General features: G+C 52.1%; 1 long non-coding RNA gene across 1 annotated transcript; it reads right to left on the bottom strand.

Moving 5' to 3' along the window:
• Positions 1–12290: 12290 nt before the first annotated feature.
• Positions 12291–15535, bottom strand: LOC147975396 (uncharacterized). The gene is made up of 3 exons (XR_015602035.1): positions 15210–15535; positions 13942–14016; positions 12291–12598 (listed from the first exon to the last, which is right to left on the bottom strand). It is a non-coding gene; the product is annotated as an uncharacterized LOC147975396 (long non-coding RNA).
• Positions 15536–18209: the final 2674 nt, after the last annotated feature.

Genomic DNA, 18209 nt, shown 5'->3' with positions numbered 1-18209 from the left:
AGCTGAGGTCTCATCAGTCGGCAACTCTTTGTTCACCAGGAATTTGAGGATGGGCTGGGCCCATGAGGGTGCTGCTATTTCTTTGACTGCCAGAACTGTGAGTTGGACGAGGGCGGTTGGGCTGGGAGGCGGCGGGTTGGAGTCAACAGCCGCTTGCTGGGTTAATGAAGTCCCCAGGCCGACTGGCGTGGCCCATGGGCCGAGTTCTGGAGTCTTCGAGTCCGCCGCCGCAGTCCCCGGGCCGGGTTCGACTATGGCGGCTTTGGAGTCATCTGCCAAAATCCCCGCACCGACTGCCGGGGCTCTGGAGTCAGATCCGACGTCTTCGGGAGGAGCCGGCACAAAAATGGAGTCTGATTCTGGTGAAGGCTTGACAGACGGCTTGAGGAGGCGTTGAAGGGCGACGCCAAATGGTATTGCTTGGTAGGTAGAGCCGATTCGTGCCAAGGCATCTGCTTGGTCATTGTCGTTTCTTGGCACATGGAGGAACTCGCACCCTTCGAAATACCCGCTGAGTCGCTGTATGAGGAAACGGTAACTCTCCATGTTCGCATCTTTCGCGTCCCAGTCTCCAGATGATTGCTGGACCACTAAGTCCGAGTCGCCATAACACAAGATCCGGCGGATGCCAAGTTGTTTGGCAAGCCGGAGCCCGTGAATGAGTGCCTCGTACTCGGCGACGTTGTCGGAGGAGGCAAAATGGATTTGTAGTGCGTATTTGAGCTTGTCGCCTTTAGGAGAGGTGAGGACGACGCCGGCTCCCAAGCCGGTGCGCATCTTGGAGCCATCGAAATGCATCCGCCAATGGGTGGAGTCAGGCGCTGGAGGTAGGTACTGGGTCTCGGCCCAGTCGACGAGGAAGTCGGCCAATGCTTGTGACTTGATAGCGGTGCGGGGATGATAGTGGATGGTGTAAGGAGCCAGCTCTATGGCCCACTTGGCCACTCGACCAAAAGCATCTCGGCTACCAATGATCTCGGCAAGTGGGGCCGTGCAGACCACCGTGACTGGATGCTCTTGAAAGTAAGGCTTCAATTTCTTGGCAGCAAAGTGTACGCCATAGCACATCTTCTGGTAGTGGGGGTAGTTCTGCTTGGAGGTCAACAGTACCTCGCTCAGGTAATATACCGGTCTCTGGATAGGTAGCGCCTTGCCTTCCTCCTTGCGTTCCACTACAATGACCATGCTGACTACCCGGCTGGTGGCGGCGATGTACATGAGCATAGGTTCCTTGGGAGTCGGAGTCGCCAGGACGGGTGGAGTAGTCAGCATCTTCTTCAACTGGTGAAAAGCTTCGTCCTCCTTATGGTTCCACTCGAAAAATGTGGCCTTCTTCATGAGTTGGTATAAGGGGAGAGCTTTCTCGCCCAGCCGACTGATGAATCGGCTGATGGACGCCAAGAAGTCGGTGAACTTCTGCACATCCAGTAGTCGGCTGGGTACCTCCATTCTCTCAATGGCCTTGATCTTTACTGGGTTGCATTCTATGTCGCATTCAGAGACCAGGAAGCCAAGGAGCTGGCCGGCTGGTACCCCGAAGACGCACTTCTCGGGATTGAGCTTGATCTGGAATCGGCGCAGGTTTTCGAAAGTCTCCTTGAGGTCTTCCAGTAGTATCCCATGCTTTTTCGTCTTCACCACCACGTCGTCCACGTAGACATGGGCGTTCCTGCCGAGCTGCTTGAGGAGGCACTTCTGCATGCAACGCTAAAAGGTGGCGCCGGCATTCCTTAAGCCGAACGTCATGGTGAGGTAGTAGAAGGCTCCAAACGGCGTGATGAAGGTGGTCTTCAGTCTATCAGCCAGGTTCAGCTTGATCTGGTGATATCCTGAGTATGCATCCAAAAAACTCAACAGCTCACATCCGGCTGTGGAGTCTATCACCTGATCGATTCTTGGTAGAGCAAATGGGTCCTTGGGGCAGGCCTTGTTGAGGCTCGTGTAGTCGATACACATTCGCCACTGCTTGTTCTTCTTCAGTACCAGGACCGGATTTGCTAGCCATTCTGGAAAGAACACTTCCATAATGAAGCCGGCTGCTAGGAGTAGGGCTATCTCTTGTCCGACAACTCTTCTCTTCTCTTCTGATAGGTGGCGCAGGGGCTGCCTGACTGGCTTTGCATCAGATCGGACATGTAACTTGTGCTCGGCGAATTCCGTCGGTACACCTGGCATGTCTTTGGGGGACCATGCGAAGATGTCCCGATTCTCACAGAGGAAATCGACGAGCTTGCCTTCCTATTTGCTGTCGAGGTTCGCACCTACGACGGCGTACCTCTCTGGGTGCTCCGGATCCAAGGGTATCTTCTTTGTCTCTTTGGCCGGCTTGAACGAACCCTCAGCCTCCGACTCTTTGGGGTTGGGCGATACCTCAGGCTGCTTGCCGGCCATCGCCACAACTCTCTCAAGGAGCCGCTTCTCGGCCGCGATTACCAGGGACTCGGCCAGCCGACTGCTCTCAGCCGCGCAAGCAGACGACTTCCGGTAGTCGCCAGCCACAGTCAGAATCCCTCTGGAACTGGGCATCTTCATCTTGAGGTAGGCGTAGTGGGGGACCGCCATGAACTTGGCCAAGGCGGGTCGGCCGAGCAGCGCATGGTATGGGCTCTCGAGGTCCACCACCTCAAACCAAACAGACTCTCGGCGGAAGTGATCTTTGTCTCCGAAGAGGACGTCCATCAGGATCTTGCCGATTGGTGAGAAGGAAAGCCCGGGAACAATGCCGTGGAACACAGTTCGGCTGTTCTAAAGCTGTCTTTGCTTGATTCCTAACTTCTCCATGGTGTCCTTGTACAGGATACTGATGCTGCTGCCTCCGTCTATCAGAACTCGCGAGAAACGCGCGGCTCGTCTGTCCGTAGCAAAGGTGGCGTCCAGGACCAAGGCATAGGAGCCCGGACTCGGCATCACTTCTGGGTGGTCGGCCCTGCTCCAGCTGATGGCCTTCTCGGACCAGTGCATGAACTCTGGCGTCTCCGATGCTACGACATTCACCTCTTGTCGCTGCAGCCGCCTGCTGTGTCGATCATCAGCCATACTGGTGAACACCACGTAGGCTCCGTGCTCTTCAGGGTATTCGTCTTGTACTGCGCCGACTGGCCTGACAGCCGGCTGCTGGGGCGGAGGCGGCTGCCCAGCAGGCGGGGGAGGCAGGAGGTCGTCTCCCTTAGCAATCCCGGTGAGCAAGTGGCACTTCCGGGTGGTGTGATTCGACGGCTTCGCCGCTATGGAACTTGCAAGGTTCATCCAAGGTCTGCTCATAAGAGAAGGCCAGCAACCAGTTTGGCTTGCCGCCTTTCTGTCGCTTGGGCGGAGGCTGCTCATCTGGCTACTGGGCTTCAACGGTCGCGACTTGCCGGCTGCTGGAAGCCGGCTGCGGGGCCTTGCGCTTGTGGTCGCCCTGCTGTTGTCGCCGGTTGGCGTCTGTCGCCGGAGTTCTTGGAGCTTGAGGAGCCACTTTGCCAGTTGTGCTGATTTGAATCTCCGCCTTCATGGAGGAGTCGGCCGTGGCGTACTTGTCCGCTATGATCAGCAGCTCATCGAGGGTTTCTGGCTCGTCGCAGAGGAGCTTGTGCTTGAGGAGGGTGCCTTCTCTGCACCCAGCTGTGAAGTACTCGATGGCCTGCACCTCATGCACGCCCTCACAGGACTTCCGAAGCTCGGCCCAACGCATGAGGTAATCGCGAGTCGACTCGTCGGGGCCTTGCACGCACAAGGAGAGCTGACGGGGCTTGGGAGGACGCTTGTACGTGCTGGTGAAGTTGCGGACGAATGCTTCGGTGAAGTCGACCCAGCTATTGATGTTGCGGGGCTTTAGGCTGTTCAGCCATGTCCGGGCCGTGCCCTGGAGCATGAGCGGAACGTACTTTATGGCGACACGCTTGTTGCCATTTGCTATGCTGACAGCCGTGGAGTAGTCGACTAGCCAGTCTTCCGGCTTCACGGAGCCGGTATACTTGGGCGTGTCTCTTGGGAGCGTGAACCCTCTGGGAAAGGGTTCGTCTCGAATGCGGGGCCCGAAACAAGGCGGACCCAGCTCGTCCTCTTCTTCCAGTGCCAGGGATCGGTGAAGCCGGTCAATCCGGTGGCGGGCGTCATTCTCTCCAACTCCCTCCCGGCGGCCAAGGCGGTCGCAGAGAGTCGGATGATCGACAGGCGGTAGAGAGACTCGCCTCTCCTTGTGAGGAGAGGGAGGCGGACAGTCGTCCCGTCGTTCCACTGCCCTCGGGCGGCCGTCTCGGTCACGCTGTATGGTAATGCGAGTCCGACTATGGCTGATAGCCGGCTCCTTGTCTCTTCTTCCTCGGGCGCCGCTAGTCGGGGTCCGAGACGTCGCGCCTTGATCTCGGTGAAGGTCGTCGTTTGGCCGCTACGGCGCCTCCGTGCGGCAGCCGGCCTCGTTCTGCGCAGCGGCCGCGTCGAGGAGCCTCTAGACTCGCTCCATCATGAGGCGGCGTTCTTCGCCCTCGAAATTGTCCAGCTCATCCGCCGCTGCCTGAGCGGCTCGGATGTTCTCCGCTGGTGTAGCGTACATAGGGCGGCTTGCCCCAAACAGGTTGGCGATGGCTACGCCACGCTGCCGGATCGCGCCAAGGCGGCTGGGCCCCGCCGGGGCCGGCGAGCCGCCGACGGCGCGATCCATCTCCCGCTGGTAGGCTTCTGACAAGCGCCTCATGCTGGCCAGCTTCTTCGCGCCTTCAACGAGCTGAAGGCGGCGCGCCTCCAACGTCTCCGCGTCAGCGTCTTCCGGAATGGGCGCAGTTAGGTCCTGTAGCACCGCGCCGAGTGAGTCGTGCGCTCCTCCGCTGGGAGCTCGTCATGACTGATGACTAGCACCTCGGTGACGGTGCTTCCGTCGCTCTCCGCGCGAGGGAGGGGTTCGTTGTAGACCACCACATTGGTGGGGAAGGCGTCGAGCGACGCGGTGTCGGAGTCGACCAGCATCAGGTCGATGGAGCCCACAGACTCCAAGTCTACGGCAGGCTCGCCGGAAACGTGGAGTTGATCGAGGAGGCCCGCGAGGAGGCTCTCGGGGCCGCCCGTGCCTGCGTTGGATGCAGGTTCGTCGGAGAGGCAGACCTCGCCGACAAGTTCGGCCAGGCAGCTGGCTGCGTAGGCGATCTCAACGCCGCTTAGCGCGTCGGCGCAAACTCCGTCTGGCATGCCTGGCTAGCTGCGCTCGCCAGGGAGAAAAGGGGTTCCCGTCCAGAACAGGTCTCCGGACGGCGGTGTACCAGGCCCCATGGTGGGCGCCAAATGTCGGGGGTTTGGTGCGACATATGCCAACGGATGGCTTATCATGCTGGGGGCGAGTAGAACGTCTCCGGTGCCTGGAAACGGGATGAGGCAAAGGCATGCACGCCGGCGAATCTTACCCAGCTTCAGGGATCTCCGGGGAGATAATACCCCTACTGCTACTCTGCGGGGTCTCCGCATGGTCACTATGGCAAAGCGTTTACACGGTTGCTCCTTGAGCTGTTTCTTGGAGGTAGGAGAGGGCAAGGCTAGCTCTCTCCCTTCTATATGATCTAGCCTAGAGCTAATGGGTTCCAACCCTTTGCATGGGTGCCCTGGGGGGTTTATATAGGCCTACCCCCATGGGTACAATGGTAATCCGGCTGGACGCGGGCCCAGCCGTCAGCGCCTCTGGACTCCGTCTTCTCTGCCGACCGCTGGGGCCCGCCGGCTGGCGGGCCCTACTGACTGGCCTGGTACGGAGCCGACAGGCCGCGTCCACCGCGGGCGGGTCCTGCCGGCTGCTGATTACTGTAGCCGTGCTTCTGATGACGCGGGCTTGATCATGAGGTCGTGGCAACAGCCCTGCCGCCTGGCGGGCGATCACTATTGCCACTCCCCTTCACATCTTGATTAATGGCGCGTGGGGCCCGGGGAGGGCTCGTCCGACTTCCTCGGGCCGACTCCCGACGGGTCCGACTGGTGGTCCTCTTGCCGCCTCCTGAGGTCTCACCGACTGGTGGGACCTGCTGCCTCTAGGCCGTACAGACAAGCCGTCGTGGGTGCAGGATTCGGTCCTGCGGTGCTGATGTCAGGGCTGGCATGGCAACAGTGCCACGCCGCACGGAGATCTTCCGGGGTACGGCGTGCTATAGCCATGCCTGCCCTTGGTAAGGGGCAGGAGCGGGCTTCATTATTGCCACTCCCCCGTCCTGTCCCACTTGATGAGGTCGTGGGGGGTGTTGGAGTCGAAGGTGACTCCCCGAAGCCGGCTTCTCTGGAAGTCGTTAGTCAGGAGTCGGCTCTCCCTGAAGTCGTCCCTGGGACTCGGTCGTGAGTGGTCAGTCGGCCACCTTTGCCGTTGGCTTCCTGAAGGCGGCTCTTTGTCCTGGGATCTTGAGGGGCGCAGCCTGCCCCAATGTCTTGAAAGGTTCTGGGGCTCGGGTCGGCCTACCCGTGGCCCATTACTCCGACAGTATGTGTGGGATCCGACAACCTAGTTGTTTATCCTTGGTAGCCTCTCTTATGGGGAAATGTAGTCTTGTGCTTCCATGAGCCATAGTAGTCTGCTACAGCCCGGTTCACCGGAGTCCTGCTAGCCTAGCACTATTGCTCCGGAACACTTGACTGGCCGACATGTGATTCACGTCGTTCGTGTGTCTGTCCCTTCGGGGAAATGTCACGGTGACATCCGGAGTCTTGCCTAGCCTGCTACAGCCCGGTTCACCGGAGTCCTTTTAGCCCAGTGCTACAGCCCGGATTCGCACGCTGCTGACCGACATGCTCGATGTCGATTCATGTATGCCTGTCCCCGTAAGTTAGTGCCACCTTGGGTTCACGACTAGTCATGTCAGCCCGGGTTCTCTGTCATATGGATGCTAGCGACACTATCATATACGTGAGCCAAAAGGCGCAAACGGTCCCGGGCCATGGTAAGGCGACACCCGTGGGAATATCATGCGTGAGGCCGCAAAGTGATATGAGGTGTTACCGGCTAGATCGATGTGACTTGGAATCGGGGTCCTGACAGGGGGGGACAATGACGTGGCTGGCGCGGCTGTGGGCGCGCGCGGTCCACTGCAACCACAGGTCCGGGCATGGGCACGGCGAGGGGCGGGGCGCGAGCGTACGACGGTGACCGTGGGGCAGGAGGGAAGGAGGGGGCGCTCATGTGCGCTTGCAGGGGAGAGGGGGGGCATCAGGGAGGAGGACGAGGAAGCGAGCGATGAGGTCGGAGACGCGAGGCGGCGGGCGATCCGGGTGGCTAGGTTGAGGTGGCGTCGGGCGTCGGGGATCAGCTCGGGTGCCGATCCAGATCGGGACAAGGGGGATTCGGCGTGGAGACGCTGGAGGAGCAGCGGGGCGGAGGCGGCGGTCCTCGGGCGCGGTATGGCGCTGGCCGGGGTGGGGCTCCAGCGCGGATCCTCCGGAGCCAGGGCGGCGACGATGCAGTGTGTGTGCCCTGCGCGTGAGGGAGGGGGAGGGGGTTCGTACAGGAGAGTGTGGGGGTCGTGGGGATCGGGAGCTAGGGTTAAGGGGGGATGGGGTGGGCCGACTGGATGGCCAGCTGGGCCGGTTGGCCCAGGGGGAGGGGGAGTTGTGGGCCTTTCTTTCTTTTCTTTCTTTTTTTAATTTTGTGTATTATTCTTTTACTGATTTTATTTGATTTCCGAATTTATTTTTGTTTGCAAAATATGTTATTAACACCCAAATTTGCATTACTAAATATACCTCTACCACGATAACTTTGGCACCTAAATAAAAATAGTTTTGTAATTAATTATTATTTAAAAGTATTTAAATAATAGTTTTTGCTACTGTTTTATTAACATTTGAATATTTAAACATTTTATTAAAGTGTGGTTTCTCCTCCATAATTACCTATGCATTATTTGGCTCACTCCGAATATTTTAGTTTAAATATTTGAAAACTTTTGTTGTTTACTTGATTTTGGATTTGAACCAGAATTGGTTTCGAACTGACGTGAGATTAGCAATAGTGATCGTGGTGACGTGACATCATTAGCAGGGTATTACTGTAGCATAATTAATTGGGCGTCACAATTCTCCTCCACTACAAGAAATCTCGTCCCGAGATTTAGGAGGGAAGTATGGGGAATGGATTGGGTTACGAAATTCTAACGAGTGTTCCCGGTCTTGGTTGCTCTTCTCGAGAAGGTCGACCCAGTACATTGATGTCTTCATTTCTCTGCTCCAGGTCATGATGATCAAGTCGTCATCTTTTCTTCGGGAACTCCATCATACTTACGAAAGTATAGGAGGGAAAACTACAAGGACATATGTCTGCAAGGGCTGATATTCGGCAATTAGCTCAGGGGTTTTGGCCCAAGGTATCCCTCGAGTTGAAACTTAGGAAAACATCAAGAGCAAAGGAAGAATGTACAATAAGGAGTTTCAAGCGGCCAGACAATCATTCAATGCCTAAACAAAAGGTGAAAGGGTTTTAGTGCAATGAGAATAAGTATTGCATCTGATGCCATAATAGATCACTAGGAAGGTGGCTCGTGAATTACCTACGAAACCAAGCGCAAGGATAACTTTGAATCAGGGATGTACAGGAGAGTCAGGTTTCGATCCCGTGGAACTGTGGGTTATGGGCCCACCATGTGGGTTTAAAGTAGGCAGGGCGGATACGTCTTGCGTGATCATGCAAGCATGGCATGTCAGAGGATAGACTATCGATTATGTTGGCAACAACGTCGGTACCAAGGGCAAGGGACGAAGAGAACCATTTTCCTGCTCGTTGAAACGAGGCGGACCAATAAGCAAAGTTCTCATCCATCGGTGGCTACCGGAATGTCATCAACGGTAGAAACAAGGTCTTATTGACAGGATTGTACACTGAGGTGTTTACATAAGCAGGAGAATATTACTACTTAGATCATATAGATCACAAGAAAGGTTAAACCAAACAATGGAAAGGAAAATATAATTATCAGATTAAATAGAACAATGGAAAGGAAAATATGTTTAAACACATATTTCATGGATATATCCTTCCCAAGGACAAGCAGAGCATGATATCTATGACATGATATAATGTAGAAAACTTTTTAGGTAAGGAGAGAGAAATTCCATGACATTACCCATACAATGGTGTTTGGATAATTGGTAAAGAAAAGTTTAGCATTGTGGTTCACATGTTTTTATTGAAAATCGGAGTACCACAGACATGCTTCGAGATAGCATCGACACGGCCTTCAAGTAAGGATCGAACTCGGATACACAAAGGATTCATCAGGAACAACATATAGAATAAGTCTTACGATCTCCTCATGGAAGAATGGTTAACCTTGCTAAATAGGAAACTGACAACAATAGGTCCTCCGGCCAGGTGTGTTAGGCATGACATCACCTTACCGATATATAAGGACCAATGTTATAACTCTTGGAAATATGTCCCAACCATCATATCTGACCGAGATTCAGATCTGATGGGTGTCAGGATACCTCGGACTCGGGATGCCTAAGAAGAAAAGGCGCAACACTAATTGACGAGATGACATTGTAAGATTCTTGGAAATGAACTATGGAAGCGAGTTTCAAAACAAGATTTCATCATTAAACCAAGGAGAGGATGAGGAGGTGGCTGATGGCTCAACGACCATTCCTCTAGATTTCCAATAAGGTGGATTTCCACAATCATGTGGACAAGGAGATGACATTTGTCAGATAAAATGATATAATGAGGTATGCTGGAGGAAAAACATACATAATTAATCATTTGATTGAAAGGTGCTCCCGAAATATGGGCTGGGTCGCACGATCAATGTTAGAATGGTGGTTCAACAACCAATAGTCTAAGAACGAACTATCGACCATCAACTTCAAAGCAGTAGGGTTGCTAGAAGTTCAGAATCCAAGCAGCACTGTTCACTTGTTGGTACCCCAGTTCAAATCAACACGGGGACCAAGATATGAACGGAGATGACGAGAAGTATTACTATATCAAGAATTATTAAGAGGTGGTGAAATTCTCGCCAAATTCTGGACATGAAAGACAGTAATACTCCAAGGTAAAAAGAACAGTTGCTGGATAGCAAGGAACTCAAGGTAAAACACAAAACACGAGTAAGTTTGGGTTGGAGGGAAGTTAATAAAGTGGTCGATGATAACACTAATCATCGAGGGCAAGGAGGGTCTTTCTCAACATAATTTCATTTGATATCCTGTAAGAGCTCAGAATGCTGATGATGATCACGACACATTAGTCGAGGGTTTCAAGATGTAATCGTTCGACGATGACATCAAGTCAAAGGAATGGTGAAGCGAAAGGTTATTGGAACCAAGGGTACGACACAAACTCGAAACCAAGCTCGATGTTCAAGGCAAAATGATATGATGAGGAAGAACGTTGTAAGCTTAGCTCATCGTCAAAAATTATGCTCCGGGAATAAGGACCAGGTAGCATAGTTAAAAATTATCACTATGATGATAGTCGATCAGGCTAGGATTGACATGCTCGAGTACACACTCGCGAGTAAACGAGATTACTAAGAGTTGTTTAATCATGGTGTGGACCCGATTTAGTTATCAGTGTCCTCGAGTGACTAACAACTCGGAACCAGGAAAAATTGGAATCGGTGAGGAATAATACTTGATGAAGGCTTGTAATAAGCAACATGGTTCGGTGATATTATCGAGATACCAGAGGGTAATACGTGGAGGTAGAGCAACGTAGAGGGTTGACAAGTGTATTGATCTATAAAAGATATGTACTTTAACTTGTCCAAGAAAAGGAATCAAGGAATATCAATATGGCCGAAACCATAGTTGCAAGGGATCCAATTCAAAGACACCAAAAGAATTATCCAACTGATAAAAAGTTTGCAAGAAGCTTCCATGATAAGTTCCACATTGGGTCCATGGGCATGAACACTAAGTTCAAGGTCGACTCCCACTTCTCCAATGCATAACCTTTCATTCACCTCTCGCCTTTTGAAAATGTCATTAGTTGTTGAAAGTTTTACCTGGTGTAATACCAGATAAGTATGACCCATGAAATCTTTCGGGTTCACATAGATTAAGGAAGGCATAGGTTCAAACCATCGGGGCATCATAGAAACATATACCACAAACTTCAGGAGTAAATAATACAAGCTTAGGAGCAGAGCATGGTTGACAAAAGCAGGGGATACAATTTACCAAAGGTATTATGTATCCTAAGAAAAGCTCACAATGTTTAATGAATATGAAGGACAGTGACGAACAAAATCCAACAAAGGATCTGGTGGTCCTCAAGGGATCTGATGTGAGCATCGGTACTCAACGAGAGGAAGAAGGAATGCAAGGAGATCTGTTTATAGAAACAACTGACTAACTCAAAGTTCAAATGCAAAGTAATTATCAATTCCAAGACAAGGGATTAGAAGCAATGCTCCGATTAGGGATGGATAAGTTGAATAGACTTAGGGGCACAATTGGTGGCAAAATTTGATTGGTAGAGATCCTGCTCATGTTTAAAATGACGTCTGAGTCGGAAGGATAAATTCCAGGGAACAACTGATGATTGTGTGCATTCACACAAATTTTGAATCAAAAGGATCAGAATGACAATCACAAAGGTTTTTAAAGTAAATTGCTAGACTAATGGAATTAACCGGAATGCAAGTATGCAAGAATTCCATGAATAACAGGCTGTTGAGGATTTTCGAAAGATCAAATAATATTTCGAAGTCTTTGGCGGAACACAAGAACAACTGGGAGTGAGTGGATACTCCATAGGGGAATTTTTGTGGCAAGGAACTACAAGGCAGTGGTACAAGGGATTCTTAAACGTCGGAGAGCAATTCGATGCATCTTGTAACAACAAGAGAATCTCAGAGTAATTGTATGAACAACAAGTGTATGTCGTTATCCATATGGATATATCGGTAGTAGGGAATTGAAAAGGCAGAAGTCACAACGGTCTCGGGAATGACCTAAGAGTATCATCAAAATCTTCTGGTGCAGTGGGCGATCATCTGTGATAAGGGGCTCTCCAGGAGAAGTAGTTATGAGAACCTAGAGTCAGATTTAGTAAAATCATTTAACTCGAATAGAAGAGAGATCAGAGTCCTAGAGTATAGACGAGGAGTAAAAGATCCTAATACCACCCAAATGGCGACGTGGGCCCATAAGACACACAACCATGTTAGTAAAAAGTTTTGTAATGTCTAGACTTGACTTCGGCCAAGGAGTGTGGAAGGGGGATTCCTATAGGCAGTTGGCTCTATTACCAACTTGTGATGCCCCCAATTTGACCGTACACTAATCATACACGCAAATGTGTACGATCAAGATCAGGGACTCACAGGAAGATATCACAACACAACTCTACAAATAAAATAAGTCATACAAGCGTCATATTACAAGCCAGGGGCCTCGAGGGCTCGAATACAAGAGCTCAATCATAGACGAGTCAGCGGAAACAACAATATCTGAGTACAGACATAAGTTAAACAAGTTTGCCTTAAGAAGGCTAGCACAAACTGGGATACAGATCGAAAGAGGGCAGGCCTCCTTCCTGGGATCCTCCTAAGCTACTCCTGGTCATCGTTAGTGGCCTGCACGTAGTAGTAGGCACCTCCAGTGTAGTAGTCGTCGTCATCGACAGTGGCGTCTGGCTCCTGGAATCCAACGTCTGGTCGCAGCAATCAGGTATAGGAAAGGGGAAAAGGGGAGCAAAGTAACCATGAGTACTCATCCAAAGTACTCGCAAGCAAGGAGCTACACTACATATGTATGCATTGGTATCAAATGGAAAAGGGGGTATCATATGTGGACAGAACTGCAGAATGCCGGAATAAGAGGGGGATAGCTAGTCCTTTCGAAGAATACACTTCTGGCAACCTCCATATTGCAGCAGAAGAAGTGAGTAGATGGTAAGTTCACCAAGTAACATCGCATAGCATAATCCTAACCGATGATCCTCCCCTCGTCGCCCTGTGAGAGAGCGATCACCGGTTGTATCTAGCACTTGGAAGGGTGTGTTTTATTAAGTATCCGGTTCTAGTTGTCATAAGGTCAAGGTACAACTCCAAGTCATCATGTTACCGAAGATCACGGCTATTCGAATAGATTAACTTCCCTGCAGGGGTGCACCACATTTCCCAACATGCTCGATCCCCTTTGTCCGGACACACTTTTTCGGGTCATGCCCGGCCTCGAAAGATCAACACGTCGCAGCCCTACCTAGGCACAACAGAGAGGTCAGCATGCCGGTCTAAATCCTATGGCGCAGGGGTCTGGGCTCATCGCCCATTGCACACCTGCACGTTGCGTACGCGGCCGGTGAGCTGACCTAGCCTCCCTTATACAAGAGCAGGCGTTCCAGTCCAACCCGGCGCGCGCCGCTCAGTCGCTGACGTCGCGAAGGCTTCGGCTAATACACGACGTCGAGTGCCCATAACTGTCCCCGCGTAGTTGGTTAGTGCGTATAGGCCAGTAGCCTGACTCAGATCAAATACCAAGATCTCGTTAAGCGTGTTATTTGAAGTAACCGCGAATGCCGACCAGGGCCAGGCCCACCTCTCACCTAGGTGGTCTCCTCCTGCCCCGTCGCTCCGCCTCATAGTAACAGGCGGGGGCCGTCGGGAACCTAGGCCCACCACTACCTGGGTGGAACCACCTGCCCCTTCAGCCCCCAACATCGGAATCACTTGCGGGTACTCAACGAGCCGACCCGACTTTAGTCACAACATGTATAGTATGTATATATAGTATAAACCCGTGATCAACACCCGAGTGATCACGGCCTGATAGTATAGCATGGCAGACTGACAAGAATGTAGGGCCACTGATGATAAACTAGCATCCTATACTAAGCATTTAGGATTACAGGTAAGGTATCAACAGTTGTAGCAACAATGACAGGCTATGCATCAGAATGGGATTAACGGAAAGCAGTAACGTGCTACGCTATTCTAATGCAAGCAATATAGAGGAGAGTAGGCGATATCTGGTGATAAGGGGGGGGGGGCTTGCCTGGTTGCTCTGACAAGAGAGAGGGGTCGTCAACACCGTAGTCGAACTGGGGTCGCCGACAGTCTCGGGGGTCTACTGGAAAGAAGTAACGGAGGGTGAATACAATAAATAATAGAGCAATCAAAGTATCCCAAAGCATAACAAGACAATACACGGTGCTAGAGGTGACCTAACGCGATACTAAGTGATACCGGCAAAGGGGGAGACATCCGGGAAAGTATCCCCGGTGTTTCGCGTTATCGGACAGATGAACCGGAGGGGAAAAATTGCGTGTTTGATATTCTAGGGATGTGTGGCGGACGAACAGGATGCGTATCCGGATTCATCTCGTCGTTCTGAGCAACTTTCATGTACAAAGTTTTTCCATCTGAGCTATGGTTTATTTTATATTGATTTTAACAGATTTAATCAATTTTAGCATTTATTTAATTAATTTAATTTAACATTATCCAGGACAGTGCACGCTGACGTCAGCAGTCAACAGAGGCGTTGACTGGTCAACTGACGTGTGGGTCCCGTTCGTCATTGACTGTTTAGTTAACAGGTTAATTAAACAGAGTTAATTAGTTTTTTAATATTTATTTGTTTATCTTTTTTTATAAAACATTCTGGGGTGGTGGGGCCCCTTTGTCATAGGCCCCTGGGGGACTTAACGGGAGCGGTTAGCGGGCGCTAACGCCCAGCCTGAAAGGGGCACGCGGGGCAGGCGAACCCGGCCGGTGGCTGCGGCACGGCGACGCGAGACAAGCGCGGAGGCCGTCGGGGCGTAGGCGAGTGGCGGAGCAAGGCAGCAGGCGGGGCGGCGCGGCAGCAGCGGCGGAGCCGGGGCCGGAGCATGCGGCAGCGGGTGGCGCGGCGGATGCAGCAGTGAGGCACGGTAGCAGCAGCGTGCATCAGGGGCCGCAGGGGGAGCGAGCGACGGCGAGCACGCAAGGGAGCAAGAGGTGGAGGCGCGAGGAGCATGGCCACGACAGGTGACGCGGGCGCGCGCGGGAGGCGCGACCATGGTGGGGCGGGAGCGTGGCTGCAGATTGAGCGGGCAGACGCGGAACGAAGCGAGGGGGCGGTTGGAGCGGGCGCATGCATGACGGTGATGGTGAGCAGCCGAAGGGGGGGGGGGGGGGGGGGGGGGGGACAACGACGCGGCTGGCATGGCTGTGGGCGCGCGCGGTCCACTGCAACCACGGGTCCGGGTGTGGGCACGGCAAGGGGCGGGGCGCGAGCGTACGACGGTGACCGCGGGGCAGGAGGGAAGGAGGGGCGCTCACGTGCGCTTGCAGGGGAGAGGAGTGGCCATCGGGGAGGAGGACGAGGAAGTGGGCGACGAGGTCGGAGACGCGAGGCGGCGGGCAATCCAGGCGGCTTGGTTGAGGTGGCGCCGGGCGTCGGGGATCAGCTCGGGTGCCGATCCAGATCGGGACGAGGGGGATTTGGCGTGGAGACGCTGGAGGAGCGGTGGGGCGGAGGCGGCGGTCCTCGGGCGTGGTATGGCGCTCGCCGGGGTGGGGCTCCGACGCGGATCCTCCGGAGCGAGGGCGGCGACGATGCAGTGTGTGTGCCCTACGCGTGGGAGGGGGAGGGGGTTCGTACAGGAGAGTGTGGGGGTCGTGGGGATCGGGAGCTAGGGTTAAGGGGGGATGGGGTGGGCCGGTTGGCCCGGGGGAGGGGGAGTTGTGGGCCTTTCTTTCTTTTCTTTATTTTTTTAATTTCGTGTATTATTCTTTTACTGATTTTATTTGATTTCCCAATTTATTTTTGTTTGCAAAATATGTTATTAACACCCAAATTTGCATTACTAAATATACCTCTACCACGATAACTTTGGCACCTAAATAAAAATAGTTTTGTAATTAATTATTACTTAAAAGTATTTAAATAATAGTTTCTACTACTGTTTTATTAACATTTGAATATTTAAACATTTTATTAAAGTGTGGTTTCTCCACCATAATTACCTATGCATTATTTGGCTCACTCCGAACATTTTAGTTTAAATATTTGAAAACTTTTGTTGTTTACTTGATTTTGGATTTGAACTAGAATCGGGTTCGAACTGGCGTGAGATTAGTAATAGTGATTGTGGTGACGTGACATCATTAGCAGAGTATTACTGTAGCATAATTATCCGGGCATCACAGTTTCGAATATCCAGAGTTCTTCCAATCCTAGATCTCGGGACGAAATCCTCTCGTAGTGGTGGAGTGTTGTAACACCCTGGATGTAACTTGCCATATTTGTAACTCCGACTTTTGCCATTTACGGCTTTAAGTTAGTAGATTCCCTTCATGGTTGGGTTTTGTCTTTGTTTTGCATTTTGTTCATGTCATGCATTTCATATCATGTCATCATGTGCATCTCTTTTGCATACGTGTTCGTCTCATGCATCCGAGCATTTTCCCCGTTGTCCGTTTTGCAATCCGACACACCCACATGCACCGGCGCACCCCGTTTGTCTCTTTTCGTGAGCGGGTGTTAAACGTTCTCGAAATGGACCGAGATTTGCCAAGTGGCCTTGGTACACCACCGGTAGACCGCCTGATGCTCCAACGGTTAACCGGGTAACCGCGGTAGCCTTTTGTGTGTTGCAGCCCAACACCCCCCCAAAACGGCCCAATAACCCATCTAAACCACTTCCATGTCCTCCGTCGTTGGATCACGATCGTGTGGGCGAAAACTACACTCCATTTGGACACGCCTACCTCCTTCTAGCTATAAATAGGTGCCCCTCTCCGATTTTTCGCGCAGATAAACCCTAGATCCAACCCTCTCCGCCGCCGGACGTGTCCGCCGGTGCTGGACACGTCCACCGCCGTCGCCCGCAGCCAATAGGGGTGCGCCACGTGGCGCCGCCGCCCCGACCCCGCCGCCGGCCCGCGAGCCCATAGCGGGCCCGCCGAGCCCATCGCCGCCGCCCACGCGCGTGCGCGTCCCCGCCGCCTGGCGCCCACGCCCGCTGACCGCCGCCTCCGCCCCGCTCCTCCGCCGGTGCCACCCCGCTCTGCCAGCCGGCCGCCGAGCTCCCCCGCGTCCGCCGTTGCCTGCACCGGATCCGGCCAGCCCGACCTCGCCGGCCCCCCTCGCGCTCCGGTGACTCCTCCAACGAGCTCCGGTGACCTCCCCGTCGTCCTTCTCACCTTCGGCCGCCTGGTCGCTCCATCTCCGGCGAACTCTGGCCAGATCTACCGCCGCGTCATTTTCCGTGCAACCGAGGTTGACTTCGTTTTTCCGCTAAGTCCTTTTTCTGTGATGATTTTCATGCCCTGTTCATTGCCTCGTATCTCGGTGACCGTAGCTCCGTTTCATGCATATGAGATATCAAAATGTTCATTGGGAGATGCTCTCCATTTCATTCCATTATGGCATGCTTGTTTGAGTGATTCCCTAACCATTGATGCAAGAGTGCTATAAAATGTTTACTGCTGTTACTTATCAGATTATGATGATTTGTCATTTTTGCTACATTTGATGGGTGCTTCATATGGGCATGAGCTCTACTTGTGTTTTGAACTATGTCATGCCATCTTTACAGGGGTGCTTGCCATGTATTTTTGTGATCTATGTGGTGACTAGCACAAGCATGCAAAGTAGCCTTCATGATATTGCTGTTTTCAGGGACTTGGGATTTTGGTAAGTCCTTGTTCTGCTGTTATTTTTATTCCATGTAAACTTGATGCTACAGTGAGATCCATGCTTGTTTTGAGTATCTTCAGTAAGGGTGTTTTGGACATATGGTTATGCTCTATCCATCCATGCCCCTGTTTGCAATTATGGAGTGTTGTAGCATGTCCTAATCTTGCTCTACTTTTGCTACAAAATGTTCCTGGCAGATTGTTTACATGTTAATCAATTTTGCCATGCTTGTTGCTAGTGATCCATGCATGATATGAACTTGCTCTTGCCATGGTTAGCTTCATGAACATGTCATCTTGCTGATGCTATGCTTGTTTTGTCATGCCATGCTTTGTGGTGAGTGATTTGAGATCGCAAAGTTGCCTTCATGATGCTTTTTATGCCATGCTCAGTTTTCTGCGAAGTCTGAAACTGCTAACAGAACTTGCTATGTTTACATGGGTGCCATCATATCTTCTGTGCCTTTTTGGCTCATGATCAGTAAGGGACTTTTGATCTATGCATTTAGTAGAATCATTCCATGCCTTTTTTTGCTATGATTTGTTCCTGTTGCATGTTGTTTGCTTGCTTTAAACATTGCTTCCTGATGTTATTTCTGGCATGTTATTATTTTCACTAAGTCTGTGAAGCTGATATCT

The sequence above is a fragment of the Triticum urartu genome, chromosome 4A (assembly GCF_056163025.1).
Source record: "Triticum urartu cultivar PI428250 chromosome 4A, HENAU_Tu73, whole genome shotgun sequence".
Classification (NCBI taxonomy): Eukaryota; Viridiplantae; Streptophyta; class Magnoliopsida; order Poales; family Poaceae; genus Triticum; species Triticum urartu.
Note: the sequence above shows the minus strand (reverse complement) of the source record. Positions and strands in the feature narration are given on the sequence as shown.